This window comes from Scyliorhinus torazame, chromosome 2 (assembly GCF_047496885.1).
Source record: "Scyliorhinus torazame isolate Kashiwa2021f chromosome 2, sScyTor2.1, whole genome shotgun sequence".
Classification (NCBI taxonomy): Eukaryota; Metazoa; Chordata; class Chondrichthyes; order Carcharhiniformes; family Scyliorhinidae; genus Scyliorhinus; species Scyliorhinus torazame.
This window is the reverse complement of record NC_092708.1, coordinates 190,608,361-190,630,840: the sequence shown is the minus strand read 5'-3', so window position 1 is coordinate 190,630,840 and position 22,480 is coordinate 190,608,361. Positions and strand designations below refer to the sequence as shown.

At 50.5% G+C, this 22,480-nt stretch overlaps 1 long non-coding RNA gene across 2 annotated transcripts in view; it reads left to right on the top strand.

Annotated features, from left to right (window-relative positions):
- LOC140394428 (uncharacterized) overlaps positions 1-18,127 on the top strand; it is a 32,493-nt gene extending 14,366 nt beyond the window's left edge. For both annotated transcript variants that reach the window (XR_011935879.1, XR_011935878.1), the window contains exons 2-3: positions 17,387-17,524; positions 17,898-18,127. This is a non-coding gene — a long non-coding RNA (uncharacterized lncRNA). The remainder of the gene's footprint in view (positions 1-17,386; positions 17,525-17,897) is intronic.
- The last annotated feature ends 4,353 nt before the right edge of the window (positions 18,128-22,480 follow it).

Sequence of the window (22,480 nt, the reverse complement as noted above, 5' to 3'; positions counted from 1 at the left end):
TCCCTTCTCCTTCATCTCTGTCTACATCTCCACAGGTGTGTGGCTCTCCTGTATCTAAAATCCCTTCTACTGGATTCTCCCCTATATCTCTTACTATTACTACGGACTTGCTTTGGGGGTGGGAGGACAGCGTCCCACTTGGCCCTCCTTATGTCCGAGACTGACCTCAATTTCCCCGTATTTAACATTTCCACCAAGGTGTGCTTGGTGTGTGTAGCGCACAAAGACTCCGTGAGATGAATAGAGCGAAGTCGATGAGGCTTTATTAAGCGTGTCTGTTCCCCCGCAGCTCGATAGTAGACTGGCCTGCGGGGGAGGACTCCGGCTTCTTATACTCCGCCTTCAGGGCGGAGCTAGAGGTCAACGGCCAACCAGGACCCGGGATCTGTCAGCCAATGACATTAGGGCTTCAAGTCCCACATGACCCCTAATACATACTACCACATTCACCCCTTGTCAAAAATGAACCCGGCGGGGTGATGCTTCGCATGGTGGTAAGGGTTTACAGGGCTGGTCCTGGGAGGAAAACATTCATATGGCAATACAGTATGTAAATTTTGTCCTGTTTCAACTATTTACAGAAGGTATCGGGAGAAAAGCAAAATGTTCTTGTGAAAAGTCCATATATTGATTTAGATCAACGCCACGAGTCGGTCGGGCGGTCTGGTCGTCCGTGTCGATCGCCTCGGCCCCGGTGGTGGTGGTGGTGCTTGTTCCGGTGTTGTCGTCTCCGGGAGCCTTACGGTTTCAGCTTGGGCTTTATTCCTGGTCGGGTCTGGGAGGAGGACTGATCATCCTGGGAAGGGGGCGGTCGCGGGGTGCGGCGGTGGCAGGAAGGGGGGGGGTTGGGTGAATGGTGTCGGGGGTGTGTGTGTGTTGCCGGCGGGCGCCAGATCTCGCAGGGAGACCGTGTCCTGTCGGCCGTCGGGGTACTCCACGTACGCGTACTGCGGGTTCGCGTGGAGGAGGTGAACCCTTTCGACCAACGGGTCCGCCTTGTGCGCCCGCACATGCTTTCGGAGCAAGATGGGTCCTGGGGCCGCCAGCCAGGTCGGCAGCGACATTCCAGAGGAGGACCTCCTAGGGAAGACAAGGAGACGCTCATGAGGCGTTTGATTAGTGCTCGTACACAATAGCGACCGGATGGAGTGGAGAGCGTCCGGGAGGACCTCCTGCCACCGTGAAACTGGGAGGTCCCTGGACCGTAGGGCCAGTAGGACGGTCTTCCAGACCGTGCCGTTCTCCCTTTCTACTTGCCCGTTCCCCCGGGGGTTGTAGCTGGTCGTCCTGCTTGAGGCTATGCCCTTGCTGAGCAGGAACTGGCGCAGCTCGTCACTCATGAAAGAGGACCCCCTGTCGCTGTGGACGTATGCGGGGCAACCGAACAGTGTGAAGATGGTGTTCAGGGCTTTAATGATTGTGGCCGCGGTAATGTCAGAACAGGGGATGGCGAATGGAAAGCGGGAGTATTCGTCCACCACATTAAGGAAGTATGTGTTGCGGTCGGTGGAGGGGAGGGGCCCTTTGAAATCCAGACTAAGGTGTTCAAAGGGGCGGGAAGCCTTAATCAGGCACGCACCCTCCGGCCTGAAAAAATGCGGTTTGCATTCCGCGCAGATGTGGCAGTCCCTTGTGACTGTACGGACCTCCTCCAAAGAGTATGGGAGGTTGCGGGACTTGATAAAGTGGAAAAACCGAGTGACCCCCGGGTGGCAGAGGTCCTCGTGGAGGGTTTGGAGGCGGTTAATTTGTGCGTTGGCACATGTGCCGCGGGAGAGGGCATCGGACGGCTCGTTCAGCTTTCCGGGACGATACAAGATCTCATAGTTGAAGGTGGAGAGCTCGATCCTCCACCTTAAGATCTTGTCGTTTTTGATTTTGCCCCGCAGTGCATTATCGAACATGAAGGCTACCGACCGTTGGTCGGTGAGGAGAGTGAATCTCCTGCCGGCCAGGTAATGCCTCCAATGTCACACAGCTTCCGCTATGGCTTGGGCTTCCTTTTCCACTGAGGAGTGGCGGATTTCTGAAGCGTGGAGGGTTCGGGAGAAAAAGGCCACGGGTCTGCCCGCTTGGTTAAGGGTGGCCGCTAGAGCTACGTCGGAGGCGTCGCTCTCGACCTGGAAGGGGAGGGACTCGTCGATGGCGTGCATCGTGGCCTTTGCGATATCCGCTTTGATGCGGCTGAAGGCCTGGCAAGCCTCTGTCGACAGAGGGAAGGTCGTGGTCTGTATTAGGGGGCGGGCCTTGTCTGCGTACTGGGGGACCCACTGGGCGTAGTATGAAAAAAACCCCAGGCAGCGTTTCAGGGCTTTTGAGCAGTGCGGGAGGGGAAATTCCATGAGGGCGCGCATACGTTCGGGGTCGGGGCCTATTATCCCATTGCGCACTACGTAGCCCAGAATGGCTAGCCGGTTGGTGCTAAAAACGCACTTGTCCTCGTTATACGTGAGGTTCAAGGCTTTGGCGGTCTGGAGGAATTTTTGGAGGTTGGCGTCGTGGTCCTGCTGGTCGTGGCCGCAGATGGTTACATTGTCGAGGTACAGGAACGTGGCCCGCAACCCATGTTGATCAACCATTCGGTCCATCTCCCGTTGGAAGACCGAGACCCCGTTTGTGACGCCAAATGGGACCCTTCGGAAATGGTATAATCGCCCGTCTGCCTCGAAGGCTGTGTACTTGCGGTCACTTGGGCGGATGGGGAGCTGATGGTAGGCGGACTTGAGGTCCACGGTGGAGAAGACTTTATATTGGGCAATCCGATTGACCATGTCGGATATGCGGGGGAGAGGGTACGCGTCTAGTTGTGTGTACCTGTTGATGGTCTGGCTATAATCTATGACCATCCTTTGTTTCTCCCCTGTCTTCACTACTACCACCTGTGCTCTCCAGGGACTATTGCTGGCCTGGATTATGCCTTCCTTCAGTAGCCGCTGGACCTCGGACAGAATGAAGGTCCGGTCCTGGGCGCTGTACCGTCTGCTCCTAGTGGCGACGGGTTTGCAATCCGGGGTGAGGTTCGCAAACAAGGACGGGGGTTGCACCTTGAGGGTTGCGAGGCCGCAGATAGTGAGTGGGGGTATTGGGCCGCCGAATTTGAATGTAAGGCTCTGTAGATTGCACTGGAAATCTAATCCCAGTAATGTGGGGGCGCAGAGTTGGGGAAGGACGTGTAGTTTGTAGTTTTTGAACTCCCTCCCCTGCACCGTTAGGGTAACTATGCAGAAACCTTGGATCTGTACGGAGTGGGATCCTGCAGCTAGGGAAATCTTTTGTGCGCTGGGATAGGTGGTCAAGGAACAGCGTCTTACCGTGTCGGGGTGGATAAAGCTCTCCGTGCTCCCGGAGTCGACTAGGCATGGTGTCTCGTGCCCGTTTATTAGCACCGTTGTCGTCGTCGTCTGGTGTGCCCGGGGCCGATCTTGATCGAGCGTAATTGAAGCGAGACGTGGTTGTAGTAGTGGAGCGTCTTCCTTGAACCCCGTGGAGCCGTCGACACTGGGGTCCGTTGTTGCCGTCCAAGATGGCGTCGGGGATGAACAAAATGGCTGCCCCCATACATCGCACATGGCTGGGGGGTCACAAGATGGCGGCGGGGGTGGACAAAATGGCCGCCCCCACGCGTCGTACAGGTCTGGGGGGGTCCAAGATGGCGGCGCCCTTCCTCCCCTCGTGGTGGCCGGGACCCAAAATGGCGGCGTCTGCGGGTCGCACATGGGGCGCTGGGGGGGGTTGGGGAGCGTTAGGTCCGCGCGGGGCTCCCTCATCTCTGGGGACAGCGGTGGTCGGGACCCAAATTGGTAGCGCCGGCGGGTCATACGTGGGGACGGGGGGGGGGGGGGGGGTTGGGGAGCGTAAGCGGCGTGCAGGGCTCCCTGTTCTCCCGGGACCGCGGTGGTCGGGACCCAGAGCGGCTGCGCCTGCGGGTCGTACATGGGGCGCTATGGGGGTTGGGGAGCGTAAGCGGCTTGCAGGGCTCCCTGTTCTCCCAGGACAGCGGCGACCTCGCGGGACCGGCACACAACCGCGAAATGGCCCTTTTTCCCGCAGCTCTTGCAGATTGCTGCGCGGGCCGGGCAGCGCTGCCGGGGGTGTTTCGCCTGGCCACAGAAATAGCAGCGGGCGCCCCCGGTGCGACTTGGCGTTTGGACCGCGCAAGCCTGTGGGGTGTCCGGGGGGGGGCGGGTTTGTCGCGACGGGTGCATACGGAGCCCAATGGGCTGCCGCGCGGTCGGGGCCGTAGGCGCGGGTATTACCCGCGGCCATGTCTAGAGAGGCTGCTAGGGCCCATGCCTCTGAGAGTCCTAGCGACTCTTTTTCTCGAAGTCTTTGGCGGATTTGGGAGGAATTAATACCTGCCACAAAAGCATCGCGCATTAACATGTCCATGTGTTCATTTGCATTCACCGAAGGGCAGCTGCAGGCTCGTCCCAAAATCAGCAGCGCGGCGTAGAATTCGTCCATCGATTCTCCGGGACTTTGCCGTCTCGTCGCGAGCTGGTAGCGAGCGTAGATTTGGTTAACTGGGCGGACGTAGAGACTTTTCAGTGCTGCGAACGCCGTCTGGAAATCCTCCGCGTCTTCGATGAGGGAGAAAATCTCCGTGCTCACCCTCGAGTGCAGGACCTGCAGTTTTTGGTCTTCTGTGACCCGGCCGGTGGCCGTTCTGAGGTAGGCCTCAAAACAAGTCTGCCAGTGCTTGAAGGCTGCTGCCACGTTCACTGCGTGGGGGCTGATCCTCAGGCATTCCGGGATGATCCTGAGCTCCATAGTCCTTTTTAGGCACGCTTAATAAATTGTAGCGCACAAAGACTCCGTGAGACGAATAGAGTGAAGTCGATGAGGCTTTATTAAGCGTGTCTGTTCCCCCGCAGCTCGATAGTAGACTAGCCTGCGGGGGAGGACTCCGGCTTCTTATACTCCGCCTTCAGGGCGGAGCTAGAGGTCAACGGCCAACCAGGACCCGGGATCTGTCAGCCAATGACATTAGGGCTTCCAGTCCCACATGACCCCTAATACATACTACCACAGTGTGGAGGATTATGTTCCCTGCCATCACTACTGGTTCGCTAATTCTTACGGCCCAGGCGGCACAATCTAAAGCGGCTATGCATCTTGGCAACCCAGTGACTGTCGGTCCCTCTGCAGTCGAATAGTACCCTATGGGTCTCCTCTTGTCGCCATGGTCCTGTGTCACTACTGCGGAATAGAATCCTCCCTCATTGGTACAATGGATATGAAAGTCTTTATTCGAATCTGGTAACCCTAGTCCAGGGGCTGATATTAGTTCTGTTTTTAGTTTACTGTAAGCCTCTTCCTGCTCCGGTCCCCATTTTACGGGCTCTAACGCTGGTTTTCCCCCTTTGACTAGTCCCTGTATTGGTTCGGCCAATTTTGCGAACCCCGGGATAAAACTTCGGCTATAGTTGAATAACCCTAACACCTTCCTGACCCCTCTTATGGTGACGGGTGGTGGCATTTGTTGAATTGCCTGCTTCCGATCTGCTGGTATTTCTTTCAGTCCTTGGGATATAGGTTGTCCTAGATATAGGATCTGTGCCTTCCCGATTTGTGCCTCCTTGGGGCTTACCTTTAACCCTGCAGTTTCTAACTCGTGTAGGATTAGGTACAGTGCCCCCTGGTGTCCCGACTTGGACCCTTAAGCTATTAGGATATTGTCTACATATTGTAGGGCTGTGCTGCCCTCTGGTAGTTCTACCCTACTCGGGATGTCACTCATTACCCGATGGAAGATAGCGGGGCTGTTGTGGAATCCCTGTGGTCGGTGAGTCCACGTGTATTGTCTGTTCCCTACTGTAAAGGCAAATTTGTCCTGGGATTCTGGATCGAATGTTAAGGACCAGAATCCGTTGGCTATGTCCAATACTGTGAATATTTTATGTTCCTGCGACAGTCCGTTCAGGATTGTCGAGGGGTTTGCTACAATGGGGTGCAATTTGGGCGTGACTGATTAAGTCCGATATAGTCTATTGTGAGCCTATAGCTCCCATCAGGCTTAATTACTGGCCAGGTTGGGGAGTTAGTGGTGCTTGTGGTCTCCCTGAGGATTCCCCTCTCCACTAACCCTTTGACTATTTCTACTACGGCCTTTTCTGCCTTTGGCTTAATTGGATACTGTCGGTGGGGCTTATGCTCTGGTCCTGGTACCCTTATCGGGTCCGTTTTAGTCAGTCCAGTATCTAATTTTGTCTCCGCCCACACTCTGGGGATGGAAGCACAGATGGCTCCAAACCCCCCTGTCTCTAATTCCCAATTTCTGGCGGTGACTGGCCACCTTAATGGTTTCCAAGTGATTTGTAAATTTCCCTATTTTAGTTTTCTGACGGTCCTGTCTTGGCCAAATCAATTCTCCCTTTCCACAATCTATTAAAACTTTATATTCCTTCATGAAATCATTCCCCATTATTGTACCCTCGTTATTTTGGCATACATAGAATCTCATGGGTATGTACAAATTATTTATTTCTACTAACGTGGTTTCGCTCAGGTAGGCGGGTGTTTTGTTCCCTCCTATCCCAGTTAGGTGAATCATTTTGTTTGTATGGGGTAAGGGTAGGTTGGTAACAAGATATGGACGCTCCTGTGTCCACTAGCATCTCACATTGTCTGCCCCCTACTAGTGCAGGCACATAAATTCTTCCCTCCTTTTTACCCTTGTGAGTGGGGGCTGCAGACAGTCAGCCCTGCTGACCTCGGAGGTTCCGTGATCCCTCCGGTTCTGTGGTGGTCCTGGATCGGGTCGGGGGTCTCCCATGCTTCTCCCAACACACTGCCTCTGAGTGTCCATACTTATTTCAGTGGCTGCAATGCTTCCCACTGTCTCCTGGTCTGTCTCCTTTCTGTGGGGCCCCACAATCCCTCGCATAGTGCCCTTGCCGGCCACAATTGTGGCAGGTCAGTTTCGGCTTGGCCCAGTTCCCGTTACTGGAAACTGATGTTGCTACTCTTTCTGGTCTTGCTCTGACCTGGGACATAGAACATAGAACATAGAACATAGAACGTACAGTACAGAAGGAGGCCATTTGGCCCATCGAGTCTGCACCGACTCACTTAAGCCCTCACTTCCATCCTATCCCCATAACCCAATAACTCCTACAACCTTTATTGGACACTAAGGGCATTTATCACAGCCAATCTACCTAACCTGCACGTCTTTGGACTGTGGGAGGAAACCGGAGCACCCGGAGGAAACCCACGCACACACGGGGAGAACGTGCAGACTCCACACAGACAGTGACCCAGCATGGAATCGAACCTGGGACCCTGGCGCTGTGAAGCCACAGTGCTAGCCACGTGTGCTACCGTGCTGCCCACGTCTCCTCTACCTGTACACCGCTAGCCCACTCTACCAACTCGTCGTAATCCTGGGACATAATCACTCCCATTTTTAGGATAGCCTGGTGGGCACTAGAGAGTCCATCTTTAAAAGCTTGGATGAACGCCCGATCCCCACGGCATGGGTTCCCTTGCCCTGAGCACTCTTGGTACACGTGGAACAATCGTTCCCCGTATTCAGAAGCTCCTTCCCCTTTCTTCTGTCTTGTGGCAGTGATCTTGCTCCAGTTAGTGGGAGCGTTCCCTAACACTCTGGATTTCCATTTTAAATTGGGTGAAGGGGTCCTGCTGTGCATCTATCTCTGCTGTTAAAGCAACGGCATGTGTCCACCGTGCCCCGTTATAATCCTGGGCTGCAGGAGTGGTGGGTCCGCCAGCTACCTGCCTCCACTTATCTGCTGGACAGGCTGCCCTGACCAGCTAGTGTACGTCTCTTAGGTGTAACTGGTGTCTGTAATTGATAATGTGGAAAGATGTGTCATTTGAAACATGGAAGTCTGGCAATATCTGGTCTGAGAGAAATGTGAGAGAATACAGGGCAAGATCCCACAAAGGGTTAACAGCAGCTGTCAGGGAAGGATTGTAAAATGCAGATATCCTTGGTCAAGCAGGCTTAGCAAACAAGACAAACAGGATTTTGAATGAAGCCAAAAACAATGGCTCACACCTTCATTGAAAGTAACTAACTTAGTAAGGGTCTGGAAAAGAATGGATGAGTTCAGTTGAATTTTGTGATAATTCAAAGTGTGAAAATTTGCTAATACCAGGTTTATCAGTCTACGAGAAACATAATTCAAAGCCAAAATCAAAGTCAAAATTGAGCTGAGGACACAATTGGAAAATAAAACTATAGAAATGACTGGAATTAAAAGTAACACCTCTTGTAACCAAAGCATTTTGAACATCACAAAGGAAACAATGTAATCATATCTATGAGATAAAGTTATGTCAAAATGAATACTTCGTTGGATTAGACTATTTAGATCAAAGTTCCTTTTTACAATCAAAGAAAATAAGAGTTACTTTACAATAACATCAAAAAACTCAATTGTTAGAAAGCAAATATAAACCTCGAGACCAGGGCAGGAACTATCAGATTCAGATCCAGAACCAGAACTCAGGGAGAGAGAGAGAGAAGCAGAAAAGGAACAAGCAGCTAGACTCAGATTACAATCAGCTCGGCCATGGGAAATGGACAGGGCAGAGCAGCCGAGCTAAAATAGCTGATACATCTAAAGAAGACCCCAGACTTTAAAAAGAAGATTGATTGTCAAGTTGGGCCTGAAGGTCCCTTCAACCAACCAGAAGGATCCAGAAGCAAGATCTTTTTACCTTTCTGTAAAGAAAGTAATTGCATCTTTTAAAAAGAGAAAAAAATATATAATAATAAAATAACTTAAAAGTTTTAACCTGAAACAGTGGTTATAAGTCTACTTTACTTACTTAGCAATGTGGGACCCAGGATCGATGTTACTAAGTGGTAAGTAGATGAAATCTTCGGTGAAGTTATGGGTTAAACCGGGGGATAACTTGAAAACATAGTTTGACCTGAATAGCACCCACTGAAGCTTGCATCGGAGTCAGGGAGTGAAAATCCCTGATCACCATTTAGAATGTCGGCCCTTTTTGGTATAGGGGGACTTCTAAGAATAGTGGTGAGTTTTCAAAAACATGTCCTACCCAGATTGTGTCTAATTCTTCCCAGAATTTGGTGTTTGCGCTTCTAGGTTGTAATTTGCCCAGGGAAGCCATTATCTGCTGTCTCTCACCTGGGGTAAAGGGTTTATAACTTGCTTTTGGCTGCGCATCTGTTCCCCCTCGGGTTGCTGGCGCTACCAGCAACCATCAGCATAACAAAATACCAGCCATCTGCATACTGATGAGCAATCCCCGGGAACAATAAGCAACATTTAGACACACAAAGCAAAACCAGACTCTTCGGCGCCAGCAGAAGCCTACACAAGAGGAGGTGAACGACCACTTCAAGACCGCCCATCGATCAGGGAACCGCTCCAGCATTGGAGAAAATCGAACCAAGCGATTGGGACAAAGTCCAATCACTTGGGACCAGGTACAGGATCCGCCCCGAAAGGTGGGAAGCCCCTGGGGACTATAAGAATTGAGCCCCAAGTTCAAGGCGCTCTCTTCCAGCTCGCTTCCAGCTCTTCCAGCACTCTTCCACCCCTTCCAGCTCTCTTCACTTGTTATTCACTCTTCAACAGCCGCTCAAAATTATAAGTCTTACTTCAACACGCGCTACGAGATAGGCGCTCCTAGCTACCAATCTGTACCAACTTCGAATCCCGCAGGCTCACAACCCGAACGAAAGGCCATTCGTTTCCCTGACCTGGTGGGTCAGTTCCAAGTTAAGTATAGGCCTGTTAGTTGTAAGAAGTAGCTTAGACGTAGAATTTATGCATGAGTAGTGATTACTGTGTAGAATAAATGTGCTTTGATTTAAATCTTACTAAGCGGTGTATTGGATTATTGATCATTACTCGGACTTGAACCACGTGACGGTATAAGGAGGATACCTGGCGACTCAAGAGCAAAGGTGACAAAACAGAGCAATTGAACCAAGGCAAAAGTTAGCAACATTTATTTGGCGACATCCTGACGGGACCCGATCTAGAAGTGGAAAATCACTCCTGGAGAACCCAGAATTTGAATTAGAGATCCAATTGGAAACAGAAAACCACAAGCTTTCAAGCAGTTCTGATCAATAGTCATAATTCGGAAGTGTGTGTATGCGTGCGTAACTAACAGGGCGATAAGGTAAAACTGATAGATTTTTTGTTGCGTCAAAACTGTCGGAAGTTTGTATATCGGAAAGTAGCGAGAGCCGTACCCGTATTCACAGCACCGCCTTAGCTCCCCTGTTCCAAATTTAGAAGAAGCAGTCGGATAGGAAAGATGACAATGCAGGCAATGTAGCGCCTAATGAACCCAGAGGAATTTGCGGTCGCAGCGACCAGCAGCAGTAGAGTGGGACAGTGTCCCATTTGGGAGGAAGAGATCAGGAAATATCTCAAAGGGAAAGGATGGCCCCTTTGGAATGAATTCTGTGATAACGAGGAATCAGGTCCCGGGAGTATAGGACATACTTGGTGGGAGAACCTGAGCGAGATCCACAAAAAGAGCTTAGGGAAAGCTCGCAAGCCGATGTCAATCGTGTCCTGCTTGGCACAATTGCGAGGGACAGAGGAGGGCGTTAGGACACTCCGGAAAGAAGTAGAGGGCACACATCGGATGAGTAAGGTCGATGTAAGTGAGGTAGAAAAGGAGAATTTAGACTTGTGAAGGAAGTTGGCAGCAAAAGACGGAGAGGTGGATGACGCCAAAATGGCTCACCAGTCTTGTCTGGCGCACTTAAGCAGCTTCCAGTCTCAATACGAAAAGGCCTATCAGGACACGCAATGTGCAGTCCTGGTACGAGAAGAAACGGAAAAACAGGTAGAGACATTACAGAGACAGTGTGGTGACCTCAAGGCAGCATTAAGAGCACTCCATGCTGCCACCACAGAACAAAGACAAAGCACCTTAGATCACGCAAAGTGCCGGAAGCAGATTGCAGAGCTGCAATCACTGCTTTCTGTTCAAAAGGGTTTTCAGGAAACCTTTGGAGAAAGATTAGATCAGGAAGACGGCCCTGACTGGGAAGAACTGAATGAAACAGTGCAGAGATATGTTCAGGGAACATGTGCACAGGGAAAGCCACAAAAGAGAACAGCACCCCAACCCCCCACACAGCAGGTAGTTCAGGCTCCAATGAACCCAGTAACCACCCACCGCACATCGGACGATGCGGAATTTCTATATTCCACCCCCTTAACAGTGACCCAATTACGGGACGCGTGCGACAAGATCACACCGTTCCTCCCCACCTCAGACCCCCACCATTTCTTTGCCACAGTTAAGCATCAGGTGACCATGTACGGCCTGGATGAGCGAGAGCATGTTTTAAGCTCACCGTTTTAAGTTTAGGCCCGTCAGTAGCAGCAGCCCTTCCCAACCCACAGAATGTAGGAGGAGGCACCCTTGCAGAAATGCGTACCGCGATCCTGGATGCGATCGGGTATAACTGGGGTGACCCGGTAGATGGCCTCAACAAATGCAGGCAAAAGAAATCTGAGCACCCTACAGCGTTTGCTGGACGCCTGTGGATTCACTTTGCAGCAGTCTTTGGAGACTCAGACCGTCCCCAGACAACATGGTCAAATGGACCTGCACCCTTATCTCCCATGCCACAGAAACAGCACAGAATGCCTGCGCGAGTTATGATCCCTCAGAGGAGGCCCATAACGAGAAGTGGGTAGTGAAAAGATTGTCCCGCGCTTGGGAGCAATCTGTTCAAAGTAAACCCGCAGTTAAGAATCCCAAGGAAAAGCAGGCCGGCGCAGACATGCAGGCAGTAAAGCAACACACCAGAACCCCGCATGGGTGAATGAGGGAAAGAACAGCCCCCCACCCAAGTCACAGGAGTGTTACAACTGCGGACAGTTGGGACACTTCGCAAGAGAGTGCAATGCCCCTAAAAAGCCACAGAGAGCCCAGCAGACAGGCACTCTGATTAAGAAAAAGACAGAGCCCATTCATAGCGTTAGCGCCCGTTCGGATCAGACGGACTTGACCGGAACGGACTGACGGTGTACGGGCTCCCCCAGTTGGGTCTGCGACACCCTTTGGGATAGGTCAGGACGACCAGTAGTTGCAGCAAACATTCGGGGACAGCCCATCGAATTTCTTTGGGACACAGGAGGGTCCCGCACCACAATAAATTCCTCCATCCTGTTTCAAAAAGACACGTGGCCCACGACAGCCACTATCACCCTCAGCGGCTTTACAGGCCCCACACAGCAGGGACACATCACAGCCCCTGTACCCATTCAAATCGGTAACATCACCACCAAGCACCCCGTGGTTTTAGTTGACCTGCCCCACACAGCAGAGCACATTCTGGGAATCGATTTCATCAATTCCCATAATCTTTCCGTTGATCCAGTCAACCAGTGTGTCTGGAAGATGGCAAAATCCGCAAGAGCCCCCGCAACACTCAATATAGGAGAGTATATGAACAAAATTAGCGCAGTAGGCAAATTTTGGTTCAACCCGACCACGCTTAGTACGGACAAGCAGGTTAGGGCAGTTCTGCAAAAGAACAGGCCAGCATTCGCGACCCACAAGCACGACTGTGGACGGATGACTGGCTCCGTACAAGTACCAGGACCTGACCCTAGACCCCAAAAACAATACGGATTTCCCCTAGAGGCAGAGGGAGAAATCTCCAAGGTAATAGAAAGCTTATTAGAGCAGGGCGTACTTAGATCAGTAGCCTCCACTAATAATGCCCCGATTTGGCCAGTGAGAAAGCCCGATGGATCATGGCGACTGATCATCGATTACCGGGAACTCAACAAAAACACCCCCGCAGCAGCCCCCACAGTAGCAACAAGTCCCGAGACCATGCTCAAGCAGGGACTCAATTCCCGCTTCTTCACGGTTTTGGACATCAGTAATGGATTCTGGTCCATTCCATTGGCAAAGGCGAGCCAGTACAAATTTGCCTTCACCTTTAAAGCACAGCAGTACACGTGGACATGCCTGCCACAAGGATTCCACAACTCCCCCTCCATTTTCCACCGACAGCTGGCAAATGGTTTAGCCAAATTCTCTCTCCCCGAATGTCTGGTTCAGTATGTAGATGACCTACTACTGCAGACAGACACCAAGGCAGAGCACATTGAGCTTCTGTCCGAACTCCTGGAACTATTACACTCAATCGGTTGTAAAGTCAACCACAAAAAGGCCCAGATTTTGGAAGAAAAAGTGATATATTTGGGAACAATTATCACGCACGGTAAACGCAAGATCGAGCATAAAAGGATTGACTCGATTGCTAAATTGCCCCTTCCCCAGAACGTTTCAGCCCTCCGGTCGTTTTTAGGACTGGTTGGCTACTGCCGAAACCACATTGACGGTTTCGCCAGCAACACAGCGCCCCTCTCAGACCTCCTAAAGAAAGGAGCCCCCTGGGAATGGCTTCCGCAGCATACGGATGCTGTGGACTCTTTAAAACAGGCACTCATAGCAGCCCCCGCACTACAAGTTCCAGACCCGCTTTCCCCTTACACCATAAAGGTAGCGACCACAGACCGCACCCTTTCAGCCGTGCTCCTCCAGGAATGGCACGAACAATTAAGGCACGTAGCTTATGCCTCCAGAATTTTAGGTGCTGTGGAGCAGGGATTTTCAGCCTGTGAGAGGCACCTGCTCGCAGTATTTTGGGCAGTCCAGTATTTTTCGTACATTACCGGACTGAACCCCATCACAATTCTCACCGAACACACCCCCACCCAACTTTTACTGGACGGACGACTCAAGGACGGTACAGTCAGCCAGATTAGAGCAGCCAGATGGACCCTTCTCTTGCAGGGACGGGACATCACTGTGAAAAGGACAAAGACACACACCTACTTAGCTGACAATTTACAGTACCCCGGAACACCCCATGAATGTGAGATTATCTCTCCACACCACAACACAGACCCCTTTATCGCCAAAACACCCCCCAGAAAGATAGGTAATTCAACTCAGAGCCCCCCGCACACGGACACATGTGAGCCCATAAAGATCTATGTGGATGGATCTTCCACAGTCTTGGATGGGAAGCGCATAACAGGTTGCGGTATCTATGTCGAGGACACGCAGGGACGCGCCCTTGAGGAAATATTGTTAAAACTGCCAGGCTGGCTGCAGCTAGAACACTAAAACAAAACTAAAAAACACAGACATATCCAAGCTTTTCCTCAAAGCAAAACTATAAAGCAGAGCCAGAGCTCGGCTCCACCCACATTCTGACATCACTGCAGCCACTTGAGCAGACAAACATTTCTTGAAGTGACATTCCCATGACAGTCAATAGGGGGAATACTGGAGCTGCTTCGGGTGTTTGGGTCTTTCTCGGGGTACAAATTAAATCTAGACAAGAGTGAATATTTTGTGGTGTCTCGGCCAGGGGTGGGGGAAGGGGTGGGGGGGCTGCCATTCCGTAATGCAGGGATTCACTTTAGATAGCTGGGGGTACAGGTTCCTAGAGATTGGGGGGGGGGGTTCCATAGGTACAACATTTCTAGTTTGGTGGGGAGAGTGAAAGCTGATCTGGCAAGGTGGGATGGTCTCCCTCTGTCTCTGGCGGGTCGGGTACCGGCGGTTAAAATGAATGTGCTGCCGCAATTCCTGTTTATTTTCCAATGCCTGCCGATTTTCCTGCCAAAGGCATTTTTCAGAGAGATTTTGGTAAGGATTACCTAGTTCATATGGGGAGGGAAGGTGACCAGAATTAAAAAGGTGCTACTACAGAGACGAAGGCAGGCAGGGGGTTTGGGTCTTCTGAACCTGAAGTATTATTACTGGGCGGCGAATGTGGAGAAGGTGCGGAGCTGGGTCAGCGGGGTTGTTTCCCAGTGGGTCAGAATGGAGGAGAGTTTGGGTAGGGGGTTGGGATTGAAGGTGCTAGCAACAGTGCCGCTCCCGACGGCCCCGGGGAGATACTCAGGGAGTTCAGTAGTAATAGCTTCATTGAGAATTTGGAGGCAGTTTCGACAGCACTTCGGGTTTGGGGCAGGGTCAAGGGAAATACCGATTCGGGTGAACCATAGATTTGAGCCAGGGAAGTGGGACGGAAATTTTCGGAGATGGGAGGAGAAAGGAACGAGGACCACTAAACGATTTGTTTCTTGGGGGTCGTTTTGCGGGACTGAAGGAGCTAGGAGCGAAGTATGGGCTGGAGCAGGGGGAAATATTTAAATACATGCAGGTTCGAGACTTTGTCAGGAAGGAGATACAGAGCTTCCCAGTAGAGCCGCTTCCACATTGCTGGAGGAGGTGCTGACGACAGGGGGACTGGAGAAGGGGATAGTATCGGCAGTTCACAGGGCTATTTTGGAGGAGGAGAAGGTGCCGCTAGAAGGGATCAAAGCAAAGTGGGAGGAAGAGTTGGGAGAGGGTATGGAGGAGGGGTTCTGGTGTGAGATGCTCCGGAGGGTGAACGCCTCCACCTCATGTGTGAGGTTGGGGCTGATACAGCTGAAGATGGTGTATAGAGCACACCTTACAACGGTGGGGATGAGCCGGCTCTTTGAGGAGGTAGAAGATGTGTGTGAACGTTGCGGGGGGGTTCATATGTTTTGGTCCTGTCCAAAACTGGAGGATTACTGCAAGGAGGTGTTTAGGGTAATCTCTAAAGTGGTGCGCGTGGAACTGGACCCGGGCCCTTGGGAGGTCATATTCGGGGTGTCGGACCAGCTGGGGCTGGAAACGGGCGGGGAGGGAGATGCTGTAGCCTTCGCCTCGTTGATCGCCCGAAGGTGGATCCTGTTGGGATGGAGAGCAACCTCTCCACCCTGTGCCCTGGCGTGGCGGGGCGACCTGCTGGAATTCTTAACCCTTGAATAGGTCAAATTTGAACTGAGGGGAAGGATGGAGGATTTCTACAATCCATGGGCGTTATTCATTCTGCACTTTTGAGAATTGGATTACATCGAACATTAGTGGGGGTGCTGGGAGGGTTGGGGGGAGGGGGACTGTCTGTGTTAATGGTGACTGTGGGTGATTCCTGATTCCTTTTTGTCATTTGTTTATGTTAACATGCGGCTAATGATTGGGGTTTGGTGAGAGGATGGGATCGTTGTTATTGACATGGGGATTGACATTATATTTGTTACTGATTACTGTTTATTGTTTAGTGTAAATTTGGGAGAAAATGTGAAAAAGGAGAATTAAAAATATTTAATAAAAGATCCTTTTATTTTTGTTATTACTTTCTTTCCCTTTCCACCACCCTTTCCCCTCTGTATTGTTTCTTTGTGTGTGGGGGAAGTTAGAAAGGGGAGGGGATTGGCAAGGGGGTAGTCGATAGCCATTTACATGTTCTGTCTGTTTAATTATAATACTGTACATAATAGAAGATTACTTGTGTTAAAATTACAAACCTGGTGGCTGCAGTTTATTGGACTCAACCAAGGACTTTGTTTTTTTAAACTAAAGGGCTTGATTTAACGGAAATGAAAAAGAGTCCCATGTCGGGTGCGTTTAGCCGGGTATTTCCCGGACCTGGGAGCCCCGCCGAGGCCGCACTTAGTCCCATTTCCTGAACTAACGATCTCTGCTCCATGCAGGAAGAGATCGGGGGAGGGGGGGGCATTTTTAAATGGCGCCCCTATCTCACGACTCCCTCACCATGGATCCCAGACCCCCCAAAGACTCAGATCACCAATTAGGGGCTCATTGAGCACCCCACATCCCACCTCATACAGGCAGGGCACCCACAGGCCCGATTCCCGGCATGGAAAAATGCCACCTGGGCACCTTGGTACTGGCACCCTGGCAGTGCCCCTGACATCTTGGCAGTGCCACCTGGGCACTATGGCATTGCTAGGGTGGCACCCAGGTGACACAGCCAGAATGCCCGTGTGTCACTGCCAAGGTGCCGGATCGGCAGTACCAGAGTGGAATCGGAGATGCCAGGGTTCCACCCTACCCAGAGCCCGACTATCCAGAGGCCCTCGAAAGCCTGTAAGACCTCCCCAAGTGTTGGTACACTTGGTCCATGTTTGTGGAAACAATGCCAAACACCACCCGCTCAGGGTCTCCGAGGCGAGGCTATTATGTCCCGAGCACAGGGTAGATCCTGCATAGAGCCATACAAGTGACACTAACTGCTCACTTGAATATGCAAAACTGGATCACGTCCAGTGAGAACGAGATCTAGATTGTGAGATCTCGTTAGATCGTGCAAGGCGTGATGAGCCAAGTACATCTCACACAAGAGGCCTTGAGTGAGATTTACCAGCTTCGCCGCGTCCCGGGTCCGCAGCGATGGGGCCGATAGATCGCGCACAAAATCTTATTTCCCCTGTGCTGCGACTCCAGGTCCAGTGGGGCTTGAATTGACCACACACAAGCCAAGAGTGTCATGACAGTGCAACATTAGTGTTTTGTTCCTACATTAACAACATCTTCTTTAACACAGAGCTGAAGACATCTACATCAAGTTCAAAAAACCTGTCTCATAGCCCAGGGGATTTGTGAAATCCTTCGGCATACATCAAATCTACCTGAAGAATGATCCGGAAAATGCTAAAGCCTCACTGGACAAAATTGAACAAAGGTATAAAACTTTATGAAAACCACACCCTTTCTGCCGATCTGTCTCCTAATGTTTAATTGGACCATATTATTCTCCCCGTGTCTGGATAGGTTTCCTCCGGGTGCTCCGGTTTCCTCTCACAGTCCAAAGATGTGCAGGTTAGGTGGATTGGCCATGCTAAATATTCCTTAGTATCCAAAAAGGTTAGGTGGGGTTACTGGGTTACAGTGATAGGGTCAAAGTGTGGGCTTAAGTGGGGTGCTCTTTCCAAGGGCCGGTGCAGACTCGATGGGCTGAATGGCCTCCTTCAGCACTGTAAATTCTATGATTCTATATTGCTTTCCATACATTTGATTCTGTAGATTAAACATTGATTAATTTTCTCTCCCTGTAGGATTATTAACGCACTTGGAGGGTCGAGTGAGACCATTGTGGAATTCAGTCTCAAATATTTTTGTCTCTTGGCCAGTAAACCTGAGTGATGTTCGCAATCCGTCTCCCAGAGCCTTTCACAGCCGCCCTTCACAGACTAACCTCCATTGAAAGACCCTCTGAATCTCCCAGCTCAGGATTTCAATCAGAAATGGGATCCAATTTTTAAACACAATAAAAATAGAATGATTGCTCAGCAACCTATTCAGTGTTGTTGCCAAATAATGTGGCTCTATTTATGATATGATGTTATGTCCAAACAGCGTCGCCAGTACTGTGAGTATTTGTATCTATCTCAGTGAAACACAAGCCTTCCCTTATATCGGTCAAATGACCACACAACCAGTTAGTTAGTTCAAAAGATGGTTTATTTACATACACAAGGATTACTTCGACATGCAAACACAATATCTACTACGAGTTAAACTACACCTATCAGCTACAATAACCTATACTTAACTTCAGGGCAACCGGCACTGTGCAGATGGAGAAGGCATTTATCTTGATCTCACATGGCTGGTTAGAAGAAGTGGCTCTGTCTCTGCTGGGCTCATCCGTCAGGTAGCAATCATTGGTCTTGAACTTGGCTGTCTGTTATGCTGCGATTGGTGTGGGCACAGGCCGATCCCAAAAGAGACAGACCACATGGCTGTGTCCCTTTTCATCCCTCTGGGATTTCGCGCTTTTCGGGGCGGTCCTTGGTCTTGGACCCAATAGTTCGACAGGGCTCTGATCACTGCCTTTGATTTTGGCCAATAAAGGGGCGGGTGCTTTGGTGGCTGGGCGGGTCCTTAGCGGTCATTCACCTTGGCAGTTGGGCTTTCTGACTAAGAGGAGAGGGGCCAATCAGTCTGCGGCTGTACCGGTTGCTTGATTGGAGTTCTATTGTCCTGGGAAAATGGGCCATTGAAATGCAAACGAGCGAGGGTTTCGATCAGGTCTAGCTATCTGCGTTTCAAATACACACAAGCTCTGTATTTGTCTGAGTCCTGGGTTGGCCATAATTCCCATGGGCCTTTGCAGCTGGCCATCTCAGATGGCTACATCCCGTCCTCTTGATCCTGAACGCGAAGCATGTTGGATCACACTATTGATCCCTATCCATCCTTGGTGTACAGGTCACCCTTGGTCAAGGCCAGGTTCTGCTCTACTGTATCCTATGTTTTGGGGCATTTACCTAATATTTATCAATACATCATAAATTAATCAATCTCTAATGGGTCACGATAAACATTTCACTATTAAACATCTAACTTATCCGTACAGTTGATCACTAGCTAACACTATCTGAGTTACTCTCATGCTGCTGCCGAATATCAAAAAGAACTTATGTACAATACAAAAATTAAAAACAGCAGCATTACATTCCTACTTAATCCTGGTAACGTTTACAGAGGTACATGGTTGATTCTTAGCAGTAATTAATATATTTGTTCAGTTTTGTTGAATTCCAAAGAAGGGGGATCGGACTGTATATATTGGGGAGCGGGAGGCTTTGGCTCACCATTTATGGAGCCGAAGTGTCTGAATGACACTGCAGATTATTGCAATTACCAGAAGGGCCTCTACTGTGTATGAAAGGGGGTTCCAGTTGGCTATGGGGGTTTCGGTGTCTATCTCCATGTGTGGTGTAGTGTCCGGGCTAGGGGTGACCTGTTGTGTGGTAGTGTTCGGGCCTGGTGTAGTGTACGTTACAGGAGTCCGTTGCGCGCGCAGTTGCAGAAGTCCAGCGATGATCCAAACGCATATCAGCAGTCCTTGCTTCATCCTGTGTCTTCTGTTTTCCGTGTAATCCTGGAGGTGCAAGCATAGTATCTGTTATTATCTTCGGTTAATATCTCGTTTCATTTGTCTTTCTCTCCTTATTCCAATTACCCATTATGATCGTCACCATGTGTGACTCCCTCATTTTATTGGAAATACCATTTTGAGAGACAAGAAATGCAAATTTTCAAATTACAGAGATTCTCGCAGCTGGTGGTCGATGCGGGGAGTGGGCCGGACAATTTCTCCGACTAGTCTTTTCTTTACTCGCAACCAGTGATGGTTGAGGCTCAACTTAACCAGCCGAATTTTAGGGCGGCCAGTTTTATAGAGTTTTGTCGTCCCAGGGTTCAGAGGTAGTTCGCGTGTAGCAGTGTGTGTGGCAACCAAGTGTGTCATATGTGTAAATAGCAGGTGGGGAGCGACCAAGGGGTCGCGGAAGGTAAAGGAAAGAGGGGGTGAGTGTACAGAGCGTGGCAAAGGGCATTCTTTAAACCACGGCCAAAAGAGCAGAGAAGGTGAAACTTAAGACCTGCCAAAGAGAGTACAGAGAACCATTCCAGAGCGTTTGAAGTGATGGGAACATGCGGTGCGTGTGGGCCGCTGCAGGGCAAGAATGGGTGCAATCCCCAGGTAGGGAGGTGATCAGTGCCGTTGCGCCACTACCTGCGCTTAGCTGACCGGATGCATTTGGGGTCCGCAGGTAGGGCGAGGATTAGTGCCGTTGCTCCCTACCTGGGTGACTGAAACGAGTGGAAAGAATTTGTAGTCATCGTTGGTATACAAGGATGAGATCCAACAAGTGTGCCTGTAAGAGCCTGTGGTAATACGAGGTAGTGCAGTACCTGAGAGGTGGATGCCCATTGGCTAGACCTAGGAGCCTACCATTGGCCAACGTATGTAGCTCCGCCCTGAGAGGCGGGGTATAAGAACCCATGCCCTCCCAGCAGCCTTCACTTTCTGTATCGAAGCTGCTGGGTACAGTTCTAGCTGATTAAAGCCGATTAGTATGACTCTCCTTGTCTCGAGAGTAATTGATTGTGCATCACAGCCATTGGTCAGTAAATTGAATCTGTGTTCTGTGAGAAGAGTAACTATGACTGTAGTTCAAAAAACAGGTGTCAGGCCGACATCAATTAAAACCATGCATTGAGAAGGAAGATAAGGTAGAAAGAAGAAGACGGGCGGCAGGCTCCATCAGAAATTAGGACACCTTAATACTTAGGTGGTGTCCCTTTCTCATAATCTGGACACCTCAGGGTTCTGTACCAAACAGTGTTGTAAAAGCATTACCGAAACGAGAGTCAGTATCTGAATCATCACCATCTCCCGGTTGCCAGGCTTGTGTCTGCTGTTTCTGTGCCATGGCCTCGTGGGCCGTCCGATAATCTGAATCGTTGTGCCTTACCAGCCTACAAGAGTTGTCGCGGGGCCAAAGGGGGGCTTGTTTGTCGTGAGGCATAGGGGCGGTGGGAGTGGAGGGCAAGTTACTGTCGTCGAGCGGTGGCTGTGGCGGTGCCTGGGGGAGGGCATATAGGGGGTCAAAGCTATCTAAGTCGTGGTTCCGGGGGCTTTGGTGACTGGGGGCAGAGAGATCGCGCCAGTGTTCAGGGATAGTAATCAAATCCGGGAGGCTGTCATCGGAGTCAAGTTCAAGGTGAAAGTCTGTACCTGTGGGTGGAGACAAATTCGGGTCTGTGGGCGTGGACGTGTTGGCATGGCTGGGGGAGACTGGGCATAGGGGTCGAACTAGGTTGTCGATGGGCGGGGCGGAATCATCTTCTGTTGCCAGAGCGATGTGGTGGGAGTGGCTACATTGGGATCTGTAGATTTTGAGTTGGTTGATGTGGAACCAAACAGTTTTGCCATTGGGGTACGTTATCTTGTACACGGAGGGGCTCACTTTGACTGAAATGGAGTAGGGTCCTGCAAATTTGGTGAGAGGAGGGAACTGGAGTTGTAACGGGAAACCATTAGAACATAGAACATAGAGCATTACAGCGCAGTACAGGCCCTTCAGCCCTCGATGTTGCGCCGACCTGTGAAACCACTCTAAAGCCCATCTACACTATTCCCTTATCGTCCATATGTCTATCCAATGACCATTTGAATACCCTTAGTGTTGGCGAGTTCACTACTGTTGCAGGCAGGGCATTCCACACCCTTACTACTCTCTGAGTAAAGAACCTACCTCTGACGTCTGTCTTATATCTATCTCCCCTCAATTTAAAGCTACGTCCCCTCGTGCTAGACATTACCATCCGAGGAAAAAGGCTCTCACTGTCCACCCTATCCAATCCTCTGATCATCTTGTATGCCTCAATTAAGTCACCTCTTAACCTTCTTCTCTCTAACGAAAACAGCCTCAAGTCCCTGAGCCTTTCCTCATAAGATCTTCCCTCCATACCAGGCAACATTCTGGTAAATCTCCTCTGCACCCTTTCCAATGCTTCCACATCCTTCCTATAATGCGGTAACCAGAATTGCACGCAATACTCCAAATGCGGCCGCACCAGAGTTTTGTACAGCTGCAACATGACCTCATGGCTCCGAAACTCAATCCCTCTACCAATAAAAGCTAACACACCGTACGCCTTCTTAACAAACCTCTCAACCTGAGAGGCAACTTTCAGGGATCTATGTACATGGACACCGAGATCTCTCTGCTCATCCACACTGACAAGAATCTTACCATTAACCCAGTACTCTGTCTTCCTGTTATTCCTTCCAAAATGAATCACCTCACTTTTCTGCATTAAACTCCATTTGCCACCTCTCAGC